The following is a 24180-nucleotide window of genomic DNA, read 5'->3' on the forward strand; positions in this document are numbered from 1 at the left end:
TTTCCTGCGCACACCTGTACACGGTGGCTCTGGATGTTTTTACTCCAGACTCAGTCCACTGCTTCCGCAGGTCCCCCAAGGTCTGGAATCGGTCCTTCTCCACAATCTTCCTCAGGGTCCGGTCACCTCTTCTTGTTGTGCAGCGTTTTCTGCAACTCTTTTTCCTTCCCACAGACTTCCCACTGAGGTGCCTTGATACAGCACTCTGGGAACAGCCTATTCATTCAGAAATTTCTTTCTGTGTCTTACCCTCTTGCTTGAGGGTGTCAATGATGGCCTTCTGGACAGCAGTCAGGTCGGCAGTCTTACCCATGATTGCGGTTTCGAGTAATGAACTAGGCTGGGAGTTTTTAAAAGCCTCAGGAATCTTTTGCAGGTGTTTAGAGTTAATTAGTTGATTCAGATGATTCATAGGTTAATAGCTAGTTTAGAGAACCTTTTCATGATATGCTAATTTTTTTGAGATAGGAATTTTGGGTTTTCATGAGCTGTATGCCAAAATCATCAATATTAAAACAATAAAAAGGCTTGAACTACTTCAGTTGTGTTTAATGAATCTAAAATATATTAAAGTCTAATGTTTATCAGTACATTACAGAAAATAATGAACTTTATCACAATATGCTAATTTTTTGAGAGGGACCTGTATATATTTTAAATCAGGATGTTTTAAATAACATTGTTTTCCTAAATATTTAAGACATTACAGCAAAGTTTTTATTTTTTTTTGTTCCAGTTGTTCCAACCAAATTTAAAAGACTTCAACCTCTTGAGTTTTATACTCTACATCTCCACTTGTATTGAAAATGATAAGCACTTTCTTGCAAGGGTATCCAACTACTGAATTGAATTTACCGCTAGGTTCACAGTGGACATTGCATTGCATTCCCTGTAACAGCAGGAAAGTAATGGAACCGGAAAGTCACACTGTACATTATTCAGGCGTTACGTCACTTATAGTAAAGCATGCAGTCAATGAAAACTGTGCTTCTTTGTTGCTATTAACTTGCCGCAAGACATTAAATAGCACTGTCCGCACTGTGAACATTGCAAAGATGCATCGTGGCAAAACTTTGCAGGTTACAATGTTGCACTGATAGGCACCACAGCGAAAGTAGCCTAAAGATATTTCTTTTAGTAAGGGTACATTCAGAGCATGGATGCACATCAGCATCACAAAGCAACATGCTATGATGAAGGAGTAATGGGCATGTTCACACGTGTCATTGTTGTGTGTCAGATTCCTTCATAAGAAAGTGAGCTGAGCTGTGGCACTAGGGGACACCACACTTGCTATACCCACATTACAAAATGACTGGGGGGTGGTATCGTGAATTATGACACATACGTTACTGGAAGACGCTAATATTGAAATCTATTGTAGTGTGCCGCATGCACATCACAACCGATTCAGTGTGAACTTAGCCTAAAGCTACGTATCCATGGGCAGATATAATGGCAGATGATGACGTATGAACGAGAATTCTCACAGCCATCTTGTAAAGAATGAGGAAGGAGTGAGGTGAAAGTACACCTTGGAAAAAAACACAGAGTCAACGGGAGCCCAATAACGCAATATGTCACTAGTCTTATGCAAATGAACCAAAAAGAAATATACTAATAAAGGTGGGTTGCAGTAGAGAGCAATCAACCACATTCAGCAGATGGAGAACAACAACACATCTCCACCCGGACACTCCAGGTATAACTGGGTGAGGATTGGTCACACTCTTGGAAAAATAATCTGGTACTGCAGATGGAGCAGCCACTGTAGTCCAAAAAGCCCCCCCCCCCCTTAAATAGCGGGAGGTAAACTGGCACAATGAGGGTGAATTGGTCCCCTGGATCGATAAAACTTCATTAAAGCGGTTTAACACCCATCATTACAACTTTGCTTTAAAAGATTGCTTACAGCTTACAAACTATTATGCCAGATTTTTTTTTAAACAGAAATTCACTGAATGGGTTAAACATGACATTTTAGTGTTGGATTTAACTAGGAATCCACATCCGTTCTTATCTTTTAGTTACAAATGTATCTTTATTTGGAATACAAATAGACCTTTGAAAAGCCTGCCGGGGAAGCCCTCTTTGTTCTCTCAGAGCAGTGTTTGTTTGTTACATTGTAGATAGATACATTTGTAACTAAACAAGCAAGCACGGAGGAGGATTTCTAGCTAAATGCAGCACTAAAATGTCATGTTTAATCCATTCAGTGAATTTCTGCTATAAAAAAAATCTGGCATAATAGTTTATAAGCTGTAAGCAATCTTTTAAAGCAAAGTTGAAATGCTGGGTGTTAGACCACTTTAAAAGCACAATAAAAATAGAAAAAAAAGACAGTGATTACCTCGCCAATGACACTAACGAGATGGGTAAAAGTAGATTTTATTTGCACAGGCAACGCGTTTCGTGGGTACAAGCCCACTTCCTCAGGCCAATTAAAGTGCTAATTTTCAAAAACCAGATGATACGGAGAGCCTTTTTTAAACAGTGGCACTTTTATTGGCATGAGGAAGTGGGCTTGTACCAACGAAACGTGTTGCGTGTGCAAATAGAATTAACTTTTTCTCATCTTATTAGTGTCATTGGAGAGGTAAGCCACCTCCACTTTTTCTATTTTTATTGTGCTTTTGATAAAGTTTTATCTTATAAAGGTTGTTTACCGAAAATGCATTCAAAGACCATAAAAGACGGCCGAAATGTGCTGACTATCGGGCATATTGAAGAAACCAACATGACGGATCATATTGGTGTAGATTGGTGAAAGATCTTTCTACTAGCATGTATTTCAGTGCAAGCATGTATCAGGCAGCTGGCTGCAGCAGATATGTGAAGGATGTTTAAACTTTAGCAGTTTATAAATAGGAATTTCTCTTTTGCCAAGAAAACATAATCCATTCTGTTGAGCTGTATACATCGCAAAGTCTCCTGTCAAACTTTATTTCAACTTTTTTTTTTCTTTTTTGTTTATTTGCATGTAAAACACATTCACTAGCACAGAGTGTTTCTAGCAGAAACTGGCAGGTGAGAGCATCGACATTTGTTGCCAGTCATTGGATTAATGCAGGTGTTGAAAATGAGTAACAATGACTCCTATTCTTTGTACCTAATTATTCAAGCACCTGTTTAAATTTTTTTGTTATGAAATGAATTAGAAAAGCACAAATAAAACTGTCAAATAATAAAAAATATTGCATGAAAATTGCAAAGACGCACACGTAAAAATCTGTGTTCAAATTTGGAAAATTCACAGCGGCAATGAATTTGTGATCGTGATCATAATTTTCAGTGGAAAAGATTCACACCTTGGGCATTTTGCAGTTTTTTGAGCGCCGGCGATTAGAAAAAAAAAACACTTTAAAATCGCTAGTGCAATGAATCCTTATGTATAGTTCATATCAGCACATTTAGGCCCCGTTCACACTGCACGCGTTTCCAGCCGCGTTTTGGAAACACGTGTTGGTGGCCGACACGCAGGACATCAGACATTGCATAGAGTGCAATGTCTGATGTTCACACTGCATGCGTTCCGGACCTGTGCGGTCCGGGAACGCATGCTGCACGTATTTTTTGTAAAAACGCGTGGCTGTCCCATTCACTTTTCAGTGATGGAATCAGCCACACAACGCACACAAACGCGGATGGCGTGCGTTCGCATGCGTTGCGTTCCGCATGCGTGGCCATCCGCGTTTGTGATGTGAACGGGCCCTTACTCTGCTTTTCGCTCAGCAATGCGCTGCATGTATCATTTTTAGGGCATTTTTGCTACAATGGAAGGTATAGGAAAAGTGCAAAACGCTCCCAAAATCTATTTGTGTGGCAATTGCATTCACGCTTTTAAGAATTAATACATTGTATTTATTCTTTTCCAGGTCAAAGAGTTCACTTCCTGACTTGCGTCAGGAAGTGGAAAAAATAGACCTGCTCTGCAAATGCACTTTGAAAAGCGCTGTACAGAAAAGCGTAGCGCGCAGGTAAGCACTGGGAGGGCGTAAAAAAATCAGTCACAAAACGCTGGCGTTGTTGATTTCGATTTTAGATGTGAACAAAGCCTTACTGTCTGCCATGAAAATGCTAATCTGCTGGCTGTACATTGGAGCAGAAAGATAGCTTTTAAAAATATTAAATATTATAAAGACTTTTGCAGCTTTGATATATATTTATGGGACTTTATAACAAAGGTGAATTTTCCCTATAAGGTCACATAAAAAAAATTCACATTACAAATCTCATTGAATGAATGAAATTTATCATTGAATGGGCTGTGCAGACTTTTGCGCAGTTTAGTTTATAAATCTTCTATTTGATTTAAATAATAATAAAAACATGATAATAGCACAGCATTCATGGATCCCCCTTTCACTTTGTGTCTATCCTATACTGTTTTCAGACAATTTACATTTTTATTCCAAAGGTGGATTCACATTTGTAAAGATGTTTTTTCTTTAAGTTATTTAAATGCAATTTAAATTGTATGAGCCAGTTTGCATAGGTCTTATTTTTCCTGTTGATTTTGGTGTCTATTCTTGCTTTTCATCTTTTTATAACTCTTCCTCTAGAAGTTATGAAGACACCTGATCAGTACATTCTACTAAAGAGCAACGGTAGTGAAAATAGCGTAATGAATAATATTACTTTTTTTTCTTTGCAATTTTAATTGCTAAATTGCTAAAGCTGGCCACTAATGGTCCAATTTGTAGCGAAAAATCATTTGAGCGATCAGAAATTCTGATCGGATTGGTTGTAAATAATCTCCATTGGTGGACACAATCGATTATGAACGAGTGAAAAAAATGTCGCCCAAATGAATTTTCATCGAACGAAAATTTGGATTTTCTTGGCGGTCGTGATAGATAGGAAGCAATGATTGGTTAGTTGATGGTGTAGTGAACAATTTTTCGTCCGATCAGAATTTCTGATCGCTCGAACGATTTTTCGCTAGAAATTGGACCGTTAGTGGCCAGCTTTAGTTGATGTTTGCTTCGAAAAAAATGTCCTCACCCTGATTTAAATTCTGAAATGTATTATAGGTGGCAACATCTTTAGTCCTGTCAGGTGCAGCTCTGTGGAGTGTTTCTGAAATTTCCAAAGCCAGTGAAAATGATGCCTGGTCTCCCAGAATGCACTGGGAGGAGAATTCTACACAGCTAAACAGCCTAGGCTAAGCATCACTGGTAGGGCGGGGCTACATAACAATAAACATAACTATAGAGGTGAACAACGTGTTTCTGATGCTGAAACCAGAAAAATTACCATAAATGTGGGTATCCTGAATAATGCACCTATGCATTCTACTATATTTCACTACAGTGCCACTTTAATTGTTAAAATAAATAAATATACATTTATTTCATTAAAAAAACTCATTTATTAAAAAACAATAACACATAGTTGGAATTCTATATAGAAAACCATTACTTATATCGCTTGTTAGATTTGGCAAGAAAAACCTCATATGATAGTTAGAGGTATTGGTAGTATGTTGTGAAAACTCTACATCCAGCTGCACAACAGTATCTTCATTGGTGTTATCCTCCATCCCTACCCTTACCCTCCCCAATCCCTTCATCATTTAGTAATGTGTGGCGCCACTTTTCTGATCCAACGCGTTGCGTTTCTCCTGTCACAGGAAATGCAATGCAATGGCCACTGTGAATATGGCTCAACTGGCAACCTAACCAATACTCATCTTCTGTCATCTTCAGTGGGTGGAGTTCCAGCTACTCAGAAGCCAAATCTCAGTGCAGAATACAGGTAAGGACCCGTAATGAAAGCTGCTTTCTACATCTTGGCTTGGGCTTGGCCCAAAACAATGATCAAATATACAAAAAAGTAACAAGTGTAAGTAAATATATTAGGGGCAACCAACCACTTGAGGCAGGTGGAGAGTGGAAACAATAAACCCGACGCCACACGGGGTGTCCCAGCTCTCTTGATCAACTTATAATATAATTCTTATGTTGTGTTTTTTCTCAATAAAAATATTTGAAACTGAAAACACCAACTGAATATGGCAATGGCGTTAACCATACGTAATCAGAAGGCACCCCTCCGATCTTACAGGAATGGGGGGTATGACGCACACAACAGGGGTAAAGAGGTGCCCAGGTATGGATAAAATTAGGTTAAAAGACGATAATATATAAATAAGTGAGGTGGCTTACCTCAATAACTACAGTCACATGCGACAAACAAGGCATTCAATACTATTGGCTACAGCTACCCTGGCATGTCTATTGGCCTGAGGAAGCAGGCTTTCACCACAAAACGCTTTGCCACTGCATAGTAAACCTTGTTTATCGCATGTGACTGGTGTTATTGAGGTAAGCCACCTCACTTATTTATATTTTAACATTATTTAACTTAATTTTACCTATACCTGATCGCCTCTTTTCCCTTGTATATTTCATATTTTATTTTTTCAATGCACTAGACATTGTGTGATCTGCATATGAGACATTGAAATCCATTCATATCAAGCAGCTGTAGTGGTGGTTTAATGACTACAGTTCTGGCTGAGCAGTAGTGAAATGTCTAGCATGAGAGTATTTCGAATCTCTAGGTAGAGTAACAGCTTTTTCAGTCTTCACTTATTTTGATTACCAGGGAGGTGCTGACTTGGAATAAGAGCCTGCTGTAGAAGCAGAGGAAAAGTATCTAGGGATTTAAAGCATCATTGACTTTCTTAATGCTTTGCTGACACCTCGGCATATTAGTTTAACTTTGCATCATTCTGAAGGCACAACTGGTACATTCTTAAAAAAAAAAATGTATGACTTGGGGTAAATGAGTTCTTTCCTTTTATGAAAGTAAAAAATAAAATAAAAACAGGTTGCAGCCCAGCTGCGAGAGAGCTGTGACTTCCTGGTTGTTTTTCAGAGGATTAGCCTTCTGAAGGAAGCCTAACATTAAAAGCAGTGTTTTATTAAATGTAATCATAAAGGCACGATTTAAGTTTAAGAAAAGGTGTTAATAGGGAGTTTATACATTTCACTCTATGCTTCTATAACCGCAAAATGCAGCACAGAACCCCACGGCTCTAAAATTCAGTAGATGTCAAGGAAGGAATGACATGGAATTTACACCATTAGCATGCAACATAAAACTGAAAGCGCTCGTAGGAAATGCGATGTAGATGTCACACGATCTCACAGCTTTATGGGAAATTCCATTTCTAAAAGAAAAGAGAAAAAAAAATAAACCAGTGATCAGATATAAAAGTTACTGCTTTTCTTCTTCTGCATAGTCTGCTCTTTATTAGTTTTTCCCATGCAATCTAGCGCCTGGTAGATTTCTTTGATGCCAAGGATCATTCTGGCCACTACAAGAGATGAATCGGAATTCTATAAAATGACTCCACCCATTCCCAACCTTAAACTCCCATGTCTTGCTTACAATGTACTCTTTCGGCCTTTTATCGTATGGCTGTTTAGTGTTCACTCCCAGCATCACTGTGTAAGTAAAAAGGCTGGTGCTTAATGTGTACATTTTGGGCGGTACTGATTTGGTGGTTATGTCATAGCGATGGCAGAGCAAGTGGGCTGCAACGACAGGAGAGCAGTGCGAACGGCAAGAGCGACTGGTACATCGGTGAGCCCCGTTTTTTTTTACCAGCAGTCTCTGGTCCCTAAAGAGAACCAGAGATGAAGCACCCTCATGTATTTTACCATATATATTGATGAGAACATGACAGTAAACACCTACCCTGCTCTCTGTTTCATTTTTCTCTGCTAAATCTGCCTGTTATCAGTCCTGATAAGAATCCCCGACTGAGTAATCCTCTGGTAAGCATTTTCATATCTTTTGGTGTGGTGGTGGAACACTAAGCCTGCACTGAAGTTGGAGATTGATTGTTTGGATATACATTGGGATACGAAAGTTTGGGCAACCTTGTTAATAGCCATGATTTCCCTATATAAATTGCTGGTTGTTATAATAAAAAATGTCAATTAAATATATAATGTAGGAGACACACACAGTGATATTTGAGAAGTGAAATGAAGTTTATTGGATTTACAGAAAGTACACAATAATTGTTTAAATAAAATTAGGCAGGTGCATAAAGTTGTCATTTTATTGATTCCAAAACCGTTAGAGCTAATTATTGGAACTTAAATTGGCTTGGTAAGCTCAGTGACCCCTGACCTACATACACAGGTGAATCCAATTAGGAGAAAGAGTATTTAAGGGAGTCAATTGTAAGTTTCTCTCCTCTTTTAATTTTCTCTGAAGAGTAGCAACATGGGGGTCTCAAAACAACTCTCAAATGACCTGAAGACAAAGATTGTTCACCATGTGCCAGGGCTTGATCTTTCAACAAGACAACGACTGTAAACACTGCTCAAAATCCACTAAGGCATTCATGCAGAGGAACAAGTACAATGTTCTGGAATGGCCATCTCAGTCCCCAGACCTGAATATAATTGAAAATCTGTGGTGTGAGTTAAAGAGAGCTGTCCATGCTCGGAAGACATCAAACCTGAATGAACTAGAGATGTTTTGTAAAGAGGAATGGTCCAAAATACGTTCAACCAGAATCCAGACTCTCATTGGAACCTACAGTGAGCTTTTAGAGGCTGTAATTTCTGCAAAAGCAGGATCTACTAAATATTGATTTCATTCTTTTTTCAAATTTATGCACCTGCTTCAGGGGAGGACTGGGACCTTTTGGCCTGGGGGGAAACACAAACCAGTGGCCCGTTATCATGGCATCCCCAGCCATCGTCGTATATGCCAGTAGTCACGTGGAGCGCCAATGCGTAAATACAGGCAACGGGTGCACATAATACATTTGAGGGACAACGGCCGGGGTATACGTCATGTCTATCATTCGTGGTTATAGCATGCCGTGATTATCGCACCTGACAACCACATTGGCCTGAGATTTCCCAACATCTCAGATTGATACATTCAACCAATTTCCACCCAAAATTTTTATCGGATATGATAATATCAAAGCGGATGGTCGATCGGCTATCAAGTCAACAGATGTATGGCCACTTTAATTACCCAAAGCTCATTCCTCCCCCCCACACACACTTATGTCCTCCCCTTCACCACCATCTCTACTAATCCCTCAAATACACCCCTTTTCTACCTCGGATATCCCCTCCCCCATTACCAGACACATCCTTACTGACCTTCCTGCTGGCACCATGATCCCTGCCTCATTAATGCTAATTTCCAAAGTTTCGGTGTCCCTCCTTCCATCACTGCTTTCACTCCCCCTCAAAATCTATGCTTTGCTTACCTGCTTTTTATTGGTGGTCAGTGGCAGTGAATCACTGCCTGCCCACGACCTACTTCACTATAGTATGAAACCCTATAGGCCACATCCATACTCAGTACTGACAGGTGGAAAAGCCATTATGAGTCGATCATAGTGAAAGAATCTGTCCGTAACAATTGATGCATGTATGGCCACTTTAGATTATGGTTTCTATTAACAAGATTGGAGAGAGGAGAGAGAAGGCAAAGCAGGTGGTTTTGTGCACGGCGCTCAGCACCGGTTACCCAAACTAGGAGCCCCATAGCAGCAATAATATGCTGCGCGGGGCACATAAGGGAAATTCGGGGCTCCGGTGATAGCTGTACCCCAAGTTACACCTCACTCAGAGTTGCAACGACTCGGAGGGGGAATAGTATTTAACACCGCCAGGGAGTTTAGTGGCAGCAGGAAGAGCCATCATTCGGTGCTCCTGGCGCCCAACTTACCCGAAGCATACAAATACTAGGGGCTCAGATACACTATAAGCGCTTTTATGAGCACTTTTTAGCCATGCAGAACTTTCTGAGAGCTTTTTAAAAAGGGCTTCCATTGACTTACATTAAAATCATGGTAAAATCATGATTACGGTAAAATCGCTCAGAAAAGAGCTTATACTACTGTATTTTTGGACTATAAGACTCACATTTCCTCCCCCAAAAGTGGGGGAAAAAAGTCACTGCATCTTATAGTCCAAATGCAGGGAGTTCCTGACTTGTGAATGCCTGCCGATACGAACCTGCAACCCGCCGCGATGTCTGGGACTCCCTGTACTGCGCCCATACAGAGAAGCACACGGGGGGGGGGGGGGGGGGGGGCGCAAACCCAGGGACACAGGGAGACACAGAGGGGCATTGAGGAGGACACAAGGGGGACATAAAGGGGCATAGAGAAGGATACTAGGAGGATGGAGGCAGACACATGGGGACACAGAATGGCACAAGAGGAAAAGAGGAGGACACAAGGAGACACAAGGTACAAGGGGGCATGAGGTACAAAGGGGACATAATACACAAGATGCCCCTTCACCATGGATGCACCAGGTTTAGTATACATTTTTTTCCCCCTGGTTTTTGTCCTCTAAACCTAGGTGCGTCTTATGGTCAGATGCATCTTACAGTCTGAAAAATACGATCAGTAAACATGGTCAAAACAGTAAAAAAAATACAGCAATACCAACCTAACAATAGAGAATAGGTCCTTCCCACTTGAGCTTCAGGCTGAACACTGGGAGCAAAAATCATTCATAACAAATGTTGAACGACAGATCAGTCAGATATCATTTGAAAAATCATGACACAAAGGCAGCTAGAGCATCAATCCCTGACTATATTCAGGCATTTCAATAGACCGTCATGACAAATCATATACATGCAGGAGCTTGCACATCCTTTGAAACTCTTTATTGTTCCATTTAAAAATTAAACCAACGTTTCAGAACCACACAGGGTCCTTTTATCAAGGCAAAATGTGCTCTAGGCAACAGTCTGTCCGCTGCAGCACTTGGCATATGTTTATTTCAGCTGAATGGGGTGGGACACCTCTAAGCACTCACACATTGTGATGTGCACTATCCAAGTAGCTGCAGAACTACTTCCTCTGCGCAGTACACTCGAGATGATGTCAGCATCACCACGAGGGGACCCTGGGCCACTGGTGGGAAGCGGAGGTGAAGTGAGGGCACAGGACGGCTGACAGGGGCTGGAGGAAGCCCCAAGTAAGTCGATTTTTTTTTAACTCCTCAGACATTACATTTAAATGAGGGGATCAGAAGAGGAGGGGGAAGGCTCAATAACACCCGGAGCCTTCCCTCTCCTTAGGTAAGTATCTGGGTTTTTTTTTGTTTTGTTTTTTCTTTAAGTTCCCATTAGCTTTAACTACGGAGTTGTGCTGTTTAGCTGATAACTTGACCTAACAGTTCACATGGTCTTTGAACAGGAAGCTTAAATGTATAACAAAGATTCCTTTTGTGTATGATAAGTCTTACATTGAACAAGTTGTCTGTCCACCTATTAGGTTACAAGAATGTTTTTCCATATGTCGGTCAAGAGAGAATATACAATATAACAACTGGGCTGAGCAACATTCCTACTTCATAATAATGAACAAGATTGGGGTTAGAGATAACCTAGAGATAAAAGAAACGTATACTAAGCGTCATTCAATAAGTCCAACCAGTCAATAAGCATTAAACATTGCAACAGTCCTACACTCAGGAAACAACTTGTTTAATCTCTGACTCCCAGGCTGTTACCCATTTCTGTCACGCAAGATTCTCCCCTACTGCTGTAGCTGTTGTCACATGACATGTTTTTGTTATACTAGTGGTGCATGTGATTGCAAACATTCTGGTGCTCACCACTACCTTGTGTTGTTATGTATACTAATTGTGAGTTATTAAAAAGTAAAAATGCTCTGTGTGGCAAGAATAGTAAAAATAAAGGTGCTGATTGACAATGAATCAGTGTCTTTATTGTAAGTCACAATCTCTATAGGCCTACCCCTTGAAGGGAACCTGTAATCAGGATAGGTAAAAAAAGTTATAGACTTACCTCAGTAGGGGGAAACCTCTAGATGACCCAGAGGCTTCACAGTTTTTCTTTGGCCTCCTACGCTGCGACTCTCTAAAGAATCCTTGAAATTAAAGTTGAGGGTTGGTCACGGCGCAATTCCTTTATGTGTAGGAGCGTGGCTGCACTGTACAGGCACACGAGTGGCTCCATGGTACTGCGTAGGCCATCTGTTCACTTCCGCAGTGTGGTCATGCTTGTATATGGAGGGAAATGCGGCAGCAAAGAGGAAGAGGGTCCTGGCCAACAGCGCAAGGGTTGTGGACACTGGGGAAGCCGCCGGAGCATTGACAGGCTTCCCCCTACTGAGGTAAGTACATAACATGTTTACCTATCCTGACTACAGGAACCCTTTAACGGGTAGGCCTATAGAGATTGTGACTTGCAACAAAGACAATGATTAGCTACAGTTTCATTATACAGGATTAAAGTTGTTTTTTTTTTCTTTTTTCTTTTAACCTTACAGGTGTTACGTCACAGTATAAGGGCCATTTCACACTATGGGCTTGATTCACTAAACCATGATAATTCAAATACCACACCTTATCAAACTTAACATGCCTTATCAGAGTAGCATACGAGCGCTACGAACTTATGCCTCCTAATTGGCAATGACACTCGTCCTGCACTGAGCCCCTGCGGGTTCGTAGTGCTCGCTATGCTACTCTGATACGGTGTGATATCTTTGATAAGGTGTGATATCTTTGATAAGGTGTGATATCTTTGAGAAGGTGTGATATTTGAGTTATCACAGTTTAGTGAATCAAGCCCTATGTCAGTTGTGCTGTGTTTCTAATGCAACAGACAATTGGTGAGCAATGGACAGGCATGACAAATCCATTCTATCCTGCTGGCCCATCCACATATACTGTATCTATTTACTCTTTTTCTTTTAAACAAAAGTTTGCTTTCCTAAAACAGAAAGAATTTGCGATAATTCAGGTTGGAGTGAGCTCGAGATGTCTCCCAGGTACCACTGCTGAATATATGCAAATTAACCATTGTAAATCTTTTAAACAATAAAGATCACCTGGCTGTCCTGCTGATCCTCTGCCTTGAATACTTTTAGCTATAGACCCTGAAAAAGCATGCAGATCTGCTGTTTCTGATTAAGGGCCTGTACCCACTAGGCAATTCGACAGACAATTTTTTTTTGAGCATTGAGTGATTGTTTCTGCGATCTCGCAATGTGGCTACAGGTGCGCGAGTACACGAACAGCGCTTAGGGACACACAGTGATATCGTCCGTCACATCGCATTGAATCTCTAAGATCCTCAATGACTCCAACGCAAAGTATCACGTTTGCTGAATGTCTTGTTTGCGCCCGTCTTGTGACGTCGTGTATACCCGCCAACCAGGAAGATGGATCGGGGGGCAGTGATCTTTGTGGGACATTGCTTTGATCCTTCTTCCTAGGTCGTGAATTGAGTATTCAGCTTTAGGTCTGACAGGATTAGCTGCATGCTTGTTCCAGGTGTGTGATTCAGACACTACTGAGGCATGAAAGATAAGCAGAACTGCCAGGCAAATTGTATTGTTTAAAAGGAAGTAAGTATGGCAGCCTCCTTATCCCTCTCACTTCAGGTGTTCTTTAAAGGACATCCGATGTGAAAATAAACGGATGAGAACAACAATTGTATTTATCCTCCTTCTCCTAAAAATAACTTTTTTTAGATATCCCGCAGTTTTATTTTGTATTTTGTATTTTGTTTCATTGTCTCTGTCCAATGACACCTTCATTGAAGTATGCTAGAGCTCAAATCTATGAATTATTTATCTCTTTCCTGCTCCAGGAAGCCATTTACTGACAGGAATGTATTTTATGGCTGTAATTACTTATCAGTGAGGGTTATGCTATAGTCTGACCCAGTCCGACCCAGGCAGAAACTGTCACTTGCATACCTGATGTTTAACTCTTTCAGGCAGAGAAAGAAAAAAGGTACAAAGCATAGTTATTAGTGTGCTTGGCACTGTACATACACATGTCCATCTCATCATGCCACATGTCACCTCGGTTGTCATTTAAAGGATACCCGAACTGAAATGTGACATAATGAGATAGACAGATGTATGTACAGTGCCTAGCACACAAATAACTATGCTGTGTTCCTTTTTTTCTTTCTCTGCCTGAAAGAGTTAAATATAAGGTATGGAAGTGGCTGACTCAGTCCTGACTCAGACAGGAAGTGACTACAGTGTGACCCTCACTGATAAGAAATTCCAACTATAAAACACTTTCCTAGCAGAAACTGGCTTCTGAGAGCAAGAAAGAGGTAAAAAAGGGGAGTCAGGACTGAGTCATCCACTTACATACCTGATATTTAACTCTTTCAGGCAGAGAAAGAAAAAAAGGAACACAGCATAGTTATTTGTGTGCTAGGCACTGTACATACACATCTCTATCTCATTATGTAACATTTCAGTTCGGGTATCCTTTAAGAAGGCACAAAAGATAACCACTATGACGTCTCTGGATATATTTCATACACATTTTTTCTTATTTAATTTTGTTGCATTTCAGTCATCCTAACATGAATACTAGAAGGGCACCTAATCCAGTATATCCAACAAAAACAGAGTCTGTATAGCTCTAGCGAATGATACTTAGTATGCCAACTGTTGAGGAAATACAATTATAAATGACATAGGAAAAGATTCTCTTCCTATGGTATTACATAGTCTGACTCTTTGCAAAGAGAACACAGGGATCTATTTAAAAAAGGAAATGTTCTTGCTTCTTAGATTTTTACCTTCATTTTTTTTTAACCGCCATTTCTTAAACTTTTAAATTATTTCAATCAACTTGACCCTACAATACCAGACAGTAAAGTAGCCTGAGGCTTCCATGCTAGATATAAAGGCCCAAACCTCCTTTTTAACCCTTTCAGGACCAGCTGCCTAACCCCCGTTAAGGACCAGGCGATTTTGCATGGGGGGGGGGGGGGGGCGCATTTGGGGGGTCAGGCAGCCAGGTCCCTGCTAGGGCTTAGGTGGGCATGGTCTCCCTATTTTGGCCAGGTGTCCCCTGTATTACAGTTAGCCTTTACTCACCTCCCAGGCTCCAGCAATGAGCCGCTGTAGACCCCTCCGCTCTGGCCGGCATCCCCGCTCGTACTGCCGCTAAGTCCCGGGTCGCTCTTGATGACGTCATCAAGCTGTGACCCAGGACTTACGTCAGAGTGAGCGGAGGGGAGCGCTGATCAGGAAGGTGAGTGGATCCTCTTCTTTCCCCCCCTACTGCCGTAGTTCTAATGGTGATCACTATGATCTGCTGGCGATCATAGTGATCACGTGATCAGGAACCAAGCGCGATGGTTCCTGATCACTGAGGGGAAATGTCAGCTGTCATATGACAGCTTAACCTCCCTTCTCGGGTGTGCACGATCGCATCGGGAATGGAAACAGCGGAAGGCATAAGTCCTACGCCGCATCAGGCTTAAACAGCCACAAGTGCGGCGTAGGATTTCATATCGGCGGCCCCCAAAAGGTTAATGGTGATCTTTCCGCTGACTGGTGAATTTTTGAATGACATGCAATTGTTTCCATGATCTTGTGACGTGGGAACATACATGCGTTTACACAAATTACGCTTGCCAACGTGCGGTGATAACGACAGTCATGAAGGATCGAATCTTTAAATAGGCGAAAATGAAAACAGGAGTCATGGGTGTTAGACACTGTAGTGACTTGATGTTGTTCACTCCATGCAGCACTTTCTGATCGCTCTGCAATCCCAATGCTGTTAGTGGCACCACTGTCATAGGGTTCCACTGCTGCAGCGCTTTGTCAATTGCCAGCAACTGGAAAGCGCTGCAGGAAGCACTGTAGTGGGCTCCAGGCCTAAAACAATTAGTTGATAAGAAAAGCATTAGTGAATACTAAAAGGGGCTGCATTAACAGTGGGCAGCTTTTTCCCCCTCTGTACATGAAGTAGTTAACCACCCTGGCGTTACGTTTATATGCGGCGCACGGCCGCGGGTGGGATTATTACAATTTTTTTTTTTTATATCATGTAGCTAGCTTAGCGCTAGCTATATGATTCCCTGCTCCCTGCCGAATCCCTCCCACCCCTCTGATCCCCACTTTGAACGGGATTTCCTGTATAGGCTTCCCTCGTCGCCATGGTGACTATTGGAATGAAGTCATCGACGTCATGACATCAGGGTGAGTCCCAATCCACCCCATAGCGCAGCCTGGTGGTGATTGGCCAGGCTGCGCAAGGGGTCTGCGGGGGGGGGCCCTCTTCCGCGGCAGGTAGCGGCGGATCGGCGGCGAGCAGCGGCGATTGATTACAACATGCAGCTAGCAAAGTGCTAGCTGCATGTTTTTTAAACAAGTGTTAAAATCAACCCACTAGGGCCTGCGTAATCCACTGCAGCGGTAATGGATGAGCTGAGCTCGTCCATACCGCTAAGGTGGTTAATCTGCATTCTGTTTGATCTCTGTTGTGCCAACTTCATCTACTATAGCTGTGCACTGATAATATTGGAGTTCAGCTAAAGTTAATCTCTGATGCACCCATGCATACTGAAATGCTGCCTTTTTCTCTATGCCTTTGCAAAACAAACCTTAAATTCATAAGAGTGGTCCTTTAAGTGAGACATAATCACATGATTTATACAGCCAGCAAGAGATTTACAAATGAATCACATGATCAAATCAATGAAATGATTTTCCGTGAATTCTTATTAAAGTGTACCTGAAGTGATTTTTAGCAGGCTAAATTTTCTTAGGGGATTATTTTTTTTCTGGTCCAATGTCCTCTGCCTCAAAACGCCATCCGCAGCTGCTATAAGGCAATAAATCACCTTGTCACAGCTTGTTGACGATAAATCATGAAGGAGAGGAGACAGTTGCAAAGGGGATGCCCAGTGCACACCCATTGCAGCCAAAGATGCACTCCTCCCTGCCTTTTGCAGCCAAAGATGCAGCGCCTCCTGCAGCCAAAGATGTGGCCTCTCCCCATTACCTGTCTGCAAACCTGAAAAAAACCCATACTATCAAAATCTGGATGATTTTGGGACCCCCTATGTCCCGTTTCTGCTGCTCCTCGCTGCTTTTTTTATAATCTTAAATTAGTTTATAAAATGTTATTTTATCTGGTATGATGACCACAATCCCAGAACTACGTTTGGGGATGTGGCCACCTTGCCAGAAAAAAACTTTTATAAACTAATTGTAGATCATAACAAAGCAGTGTCAGAGGGGGTCGGAAACAGTAAAAAAGGGCGCAGGAAGCTAGTGGACAAATCGGGCGCCGCCATTCACTCCCATAATAAATATCGTTTACTGGGCGCCGATCAGGAAAAAAGGGCGCCCGAGAATAATAACGTTTTCCAACGGCGCCCGAAGATTTTTAATGTTTTATAACTGCTTGTGATGATTTACGTTTCCTATTTCAATAAAACATTATTTTAAATGTTATCCCTTACTGTTTGTAAAACATTATTATTCACAAAATAAAGCGATCAGTACGTAACGTAAATTGTAATATATTTTATCCCTTACTGTTTCTAAAACATTATTCTACACACAATACAGTGATCACTAAGGAGGGTCTTAGGTTTAGGCACCACCAGGGGGGTCTTAGGTTTAGGCACCACCAGGGGGGTCTTAGGTTTAGGCACCACCAGGGGGGTCTTAGGTTTAGGCACCACCAGGGGGGTCTTAGGTTTAGGCACCACCAGGGCGGTCTTAGGTTTAGGCACCACCAGGGGGGGGGGTCTTAGGTTTAGGCACAAATACGGGGGTCTAGGGGTTAGGGGTAGGTACAGGGAGGGTTACTTACTTAACGCAGAGGATGCTGCCCAGAGCGGAGGGGAGCTACGATCGCCAGGGGAATATCAGGAAGGTGAGTCCCCGTCCTCTTCTTCCTACCGGACCGCCGCTGCCAACAGTGATCACTACGATCCGCCGGCAATGTAGTGATCATGCGTTCAGGAGCCAATCGTAATGGCTCCTGATCACTGAGGGGAGATGTCAGCTGTCATATGACAGGTTATTCTCCCCTCTTGGGTGCGCATGATCGCATCGGGATCGGAAGCGTCAGGTGGCGTAAATCCTACGCTGCATCAGGCGTAGGATTTACTTGCAGCCGTCCCCAAAAGGTTAACTTAGCCCAAGTCTTTAGAGGAGATTTGATGATCAAGCAAAGTAATAAGCTGATCTCAGCATGGAGGAGCCGCTACCTCTTGTGACTCTGCACTGATGTCACTCCAGTTAAAATACCAGAGTAACACTAGTCCTCACAAGGGAAAGGTTAATGCCGCAAGAGTTAAAGTTTAGCATTTCTCAAATTCAAAGTCTGAAGCCAGAAAAACAAGAATGACTTTATGAGCAGAGCGCCGGTTCATTATTATTCTCAAATTTCCTTTTCGCTTTAACTTTGTCATAACCGCACACTATAATGCATTGGAAATTTGCAGCCATACTATAATCTACCATTTTAATACACCCAAGTTGTGAAGGGAAATACTGAAGGCATGCCAGAGTCTTTACCCAAAACAGAGAAAAATAGAAACATTTTATGATTGTGTTATAAATTATATCCATAAATGCCAGCTCCCTAATGGAACATTGGGTTTTCATCTGAAATAAAGCAAACTCTTTCAGCGATGGTTATTTGAACTCTCATCTGTCTTCACATGGTAAACCAGAGTCCTTAAAGTACAGTCAATAAAAGAGAAGTTGCACATTCTCTTGTTCTTTAAAGTAGCAGGGACATTTACAGACCTCTATCTACATTAGCACGGGGGCTTAGAAGGCAACACAGTTGAAAAACAGTAAAAATACATGATGTGCCATCAGAAGAAGAAAAACAAATCTATTTCACCTGAGCTACTGTAAAATAAAAGCTTTGAGGAAGGAGCTTGGCCAAGAACACTTTCAGGCTTTCAGTAGTTATGTCGGGAGTTCTGGTGCAAGCATTGCTGGACATTTATTGGTGGATGACATTTTCTGCAGGTTCGCTCCAGGCTGACAAAAGTCACAAATATAGGGCTCTGATGCCATGTTGGTAACTCAATGACAGTGCGTGGCTTACTAACTACAATTTTCACACAAACAAATGAAAGAAAGAAAAAAAATTATTCAGCTCCAACCCCAACTTTGTCTCCTCAGTTTATGAAACCACCGTTTATGAAACCACCAACTCCGACTCGATGTACCCAAAATTGCTTCAACTCTGACTCCTCGACTCTGACTCCTTAGTCTAATTCTTGGAGTTGGTACAAAAATAATCTAACTCCAACTCCTCAGTTTTTTTAAACCACCGACTCCAACTCCAGGGTCCCAAAATTCCCCCGACTCTTCGACTTCAACTTCACAGCCCTGTAAAAAAGCATGGGAAAGTTGCCAAGTACAGGGAGTGCATGGCAGTTTTACCATCTTGTAAAATGATAAGGCTGCACGTGTTGCGCAATTAGCATGACCCTCATTACTTAGGTAATATGAGAGCATTTTTAGAGTAAGGAACGCTGTGCACGTAGCATAGTAGCGTATCTAGGTAATGTGGGGAACTTTGTCACAGAAGCGAGTCCAATATTAGTGCGCTTTTGTGAATATGGACCTTAAAGTGCAACGCCAGGCTGAAAGAGAAAGTTCACACATAGAAAGAAGAGTATATACTCTCCTCTTGTTTCTTCTACGGGCATACATATACCAGACCTGGGAGATGAGATATGTCACTTGTTGCATGTTTTTGAGTCATTAGACTCAATTGATTAACTTGCACAATGCCATCTTCACAGCTGATGATGTGATCATTGTCTGACTGTACATGAAATTCCTCATGCGCTGAAGCAAACAACCTGTCGTTAGATTTTCATCTACTGTGTATGGCCAGCTTTTATTCAAGCTCTTTTAAAAGATTTGAATACTTTTCTTATGCTGCTTATTTCTGGTCAAAGGCAAAGGCTACAATCTCCCTGTGACCATGTCTTCTTTCTGAAGGGAGAGGGGAATGAAGACAGGCGCAGGTAGATTCCTGCCTTTGCCGATAATTAGAGATAAGCAAGCTTCTACTTCTTTCTGCAATGAAAATAAAGGATTTTAGACACCGGGGAAGCTTTCAAATGTTCTTTTATGTAACTAACAGTAGTTACTGAAATTTTAGTTTTGTGAGTACAAACCTCCTTTAATTATTCAGATTGTATGCATATAGATCTTTTTAGTTAGAACATGCTTTGATGAGTCTTTCCCTGCCACGCTCATTCATAAAACGTGTTAAAGTAAACTGGAAGCGTTTACATTTGTGTAATGAAGCATTAACACTTTCTTCCCTATGCTAAACAAGTGTAAATGTCTCAATCTGGTGTTGATTTTGAATTGCATGAAATCGACTTTATTACATCAGTCAGCCTTTGCCTTGTGGCCATAAGTGTGAACATGGGAAGTGGCGTCCGCGGGGAGTCCAAAACTTTTCTATGTGTCAAAAAGAAATTTCCTTTGTTCGCTGGGGAAAAGGCGAGTGTATTGAGAAGGTCTCTTGGCATTACGGCTGGTGTGCTGACTTTCCAAGAAAAACAAGCATGACATCTGTTGTTATGTTAATGGAAAAAACACAGTAAATTATAACTTCAGAACTGCTCACCTTTTTTCCTTGGACTTGCTCTGTAATGAAAGAGGTTAAACCTGACGTGATCCCCTGCAAACAGTCACTATATTCATCCTGCCTATAGCAATGGATGTGTGCATATTGTTTTCCTGTGCTCGGGGTTTAAATCTCCTTCATATGTTCACTGTCTGTCAATCTTTATTGGAGATTCTCAGAGGAAATTAGCACATCTTTCACAAAAATCTAAAACATATGTCCCCCGTTGCCGATCCTATATTAGTTTTGGATGCAGAAGAATCATAATATAGACTAAATGTAATACATCCAGAGAGTTTGTGGGCCTGCTGGCTGGGGTGAGAAGTGGGGGGAAAGGAAGTTTAATGGGGCATGAATACCTTTAGTGCCGGGGGAACTGGGATGGATCTCAAGGCACATTATTTAGTGCTTGAAACAACTTTTCAGTTATTAAAAGTATCTTTGGAAAATACCTCCTGATAGTCGGGAAGACTTACAATTATTCTTCAAAAGTAAACCTGTCAAGAGACTAAAAAAGGAATACAGTTCACAGAGAGCTGTCACCTTGTGATGATGTCATTGATTCTGTGCAACAAAGAAGTATAAGAAGCCTTCATTTCTGCCAGCTTGGAATGATGAGCCCTGTCCCTTTTAATGCCAAACCTGCTCTGCACTGTTTAGCCATTCAACAAAGGTAGTGAATTCACCTCCAGTCAGCTGGTCTCATGCACTGACCAGGCGCTTGTTAGCACTCAGTACCAGCGATGAACAGGTGTCCCCGCTATGAAGTCACATCTGAGTGCGACCACAGCCATGGTCAGACGTAACGTGTCACAGTTCTTTGCTGCGTAGTAACACCACTGCGTGCCAAGCACTGACATGCATGGTGTTACAAACATGGCCATTGCAACTGAATGGTTCTTTTGAACATCAGCCAAGACGCTGAACTGCCCGACAAGCACACAGTTTTCAGCCTCACATCTGAAGAGGCCTTAGTGATCAACAGATCCAACATTGAACTGTTCTAAGAGCTTAGCTCCACATCATATTGGTGATTCATTAGAAAGACTGATTGATAGAGACAGGTAGGCAGTAGGCACTGGCATGGGAAATTGAGTCACAGAGGCTGCAGCCATGACATGGCCATCCTCACACTTTGATGACCTTTCCAGTACTCAGTAGTAGTGAAGCAGATTTCTTCAGTTTACAGAAGCCACAGACATTGTAAGTGCTAGTTGTGGGGATTCAGTATGGCAGTTCTGCATGGATCAATAATGCAAGCTGCCTGAATTTATGCCAATGTTTGTAACACTTCTGCTATCTGGAGTCTTGACAGCAATCTTTATCCACGTCACTAACTAGCACCTACCTTTGCTCCCAGGGCTGGCACTTCCATAGAGGCAAAGGCAGCAATTGCACCAGGGCCCCAGAGCCTGTGCCACCCAGATGTCTCCCCCCTCCTCTCCAGCTATGGTGACCCTATTCATACCTGCAGGGAATGAGAAGAGAAAAATTCCAGAGCACAGAGCACAGTACTGCCGCCTGTGTCCTGTCTGAATTAGATAAGACTCTGCTATGTGTACACTCTGCATTTGTAGGGTAAATGAGAAGGGGGACAATGGGGTTCCCAACAATGATTTTAGGGACATATGATTCACACCTCATGATATTGTGTGACTGAAGAGGGTGGGATTAAAGGTTCGTACACACGCACTACAGAAGCCAACGACTGGTCCGTCAGACCCTCCAGCTGGGTGGACTTTCAGCAGACAGTAGTGTGTGTGTATGCACTGTCGGCGGACTGATAAGGCTGTTCCTGAACAACTGATCCGCTCAGCGGATCGTTCAGGAACCTGAATGCATGCATCAAGCTGAACAACGGAGCAAGAAAAGGAAATTGCTTATAAACAAAAGATGGATGGAAGAGAATTCATACATGAACAGGAATGTACATTGATATAAGATACCAGTGCGGCTGATTGCTGATGGGGAGATTGATCAGAAGGGTGAATTAGGGTGCCCATACATTATTCGATTTTGCGAGGCGATAGACCTTTCAATGCAAAATTTTAATGGATCAAAGTGGAATCAGTACCTTAACATGGTCACCTGATTGATCTTTCACTTGATTTCAAGCCAAAATTGGTTGAAAGGATCGACTGGGAATGATGCAAACTCTTGGTGGCAAGGGCTCAGTTGGGTGCACACCGTACCTCCGGGCACGGTGAGCAGGTCCACTAGTTTCTAATGTTCTTGCATGTCGCACACCATACACATTGCCAAAATGCATATGGCAAGGCCTATAGTGTGAAAAAGGCTTAAATATATACTAGTTCTTAGCTCTGTATACACATTTTATACATTTTAAGAACATCCATGGTGTCCCCCTACTAACCCTTTTTAACCCTCATCACCCATGCAGGTTGATATAGCCAGAATGTGGAGCATGGACCGCATGGGGCTCCACACCCTGAGCTATACCAGCCCACATGGTCCATGGGGCGGTCTGGAAAAGAGGGGCCTCCCTCTCTCTCCCAGTGCCCTTGTTCAGTCCATTGACATATGTATCTCCCCCACCTCCACTGCCCAGGAGGAGGTGGGGTTGTCTGCCCTTGCGGAGCTCATTGTGGTATCTGTTTTCCCTCCTCCAGTGAAATGTTTAAAGGGGTACTACTCTGGCATCCATAACAGTGACTTCTTTAAATAAGCACAATCAATAGGTTACTACAAAGCACAGAAGATGCCTGAGCCGACAGCTGTTTAGCGTGAAACCACGCCTCTTCAGGACACCAAGGCACTTTAATGTTCCCATGCCAACATCCTTTAAACTGTATCACGCCAATACCCTCTCGTTATGTTGATTAAATATCTTTGCGCAGCCACCAGCACATATCACCGCCAGCACTTGCTATACTGAAGTATAGCATGACCCAGCAAAGCATATTCTAAAGTGCTTCTGGGGCTCCCCATTGGAGCTTTAACAGTTTAATGGGAAGGATGATCAACAAGATGCAAATCATTTCTCCTTGAATTCAAATGTCACATAAAGTATATGCAGCTTGAAATTGGACCAATCAGATTAACTTCCTGTCATTTTTTTATTTTTGGTCCCAGTTCAAGTTGCATATACGCAACATGTAATTTGAATGCAAGTACAAATCATCTCATTGATTATCCCTACTGATAAACAAGATGAAATTTTTTTTTACAAGCAGTGGAATAACTACTATTCACTACCCCCCCCCCCCCCCCAATGAAACTTTGATGGGGCCCCCCAGTATTAACACACCTTCCCTTTCTGCCCTTCACAGCCTGGGGGCCCATCTCACAAGGTTCATAAAACAAGTGTGGCCATCTTGATCTTCACACCCATAATCAGTGTAGCAGCAAAAACAGCAGATCTGAAGTATAGTCCCCTGTATTGGAGGAAAGGAAGGGTAGGCCCCTACAGCTCTGCAGTCACAGGGTCTGCTCCCCTCTAGTTACGCCCCTGCTTACAAGCTCATTGATGAGCCCCTCTACAACAAGTGCCTGGATGAATACAGTACAATACACATTTAGGTATCTCAGGTCATCTGCTGTCATCCTTCACTTACAAAGTCCTAAACCTGGGAAAATGATTTTGATTGGATTGATAACAAAATATATGCTAAGTGGTCAAATAGTCAGTGGAAAGCATATAAACTTCTTGGGTGATGACTATACACAGAAAACATGTATAAAAACCAGAGCCGGGACAAGGTCCTCCAGCACCCAAGGCTGAGACACCAAA

The sequence above is a fragment of the Hyperolius riggenbachi genome, chromosome 4 (assembly GCF_040937935.1).
Source record: "Hyperolius riggenbachi isolate aHypRig1 chromosome 4, aHypRig1.pri, whole genome shotgun sequence".
Lineage (NCBI taxonomy): Eukaryota > Metazoa > Chordata > Amphibia > Anura > Hyperoliidae > Hyperolius > Hyperolius riggenbachi.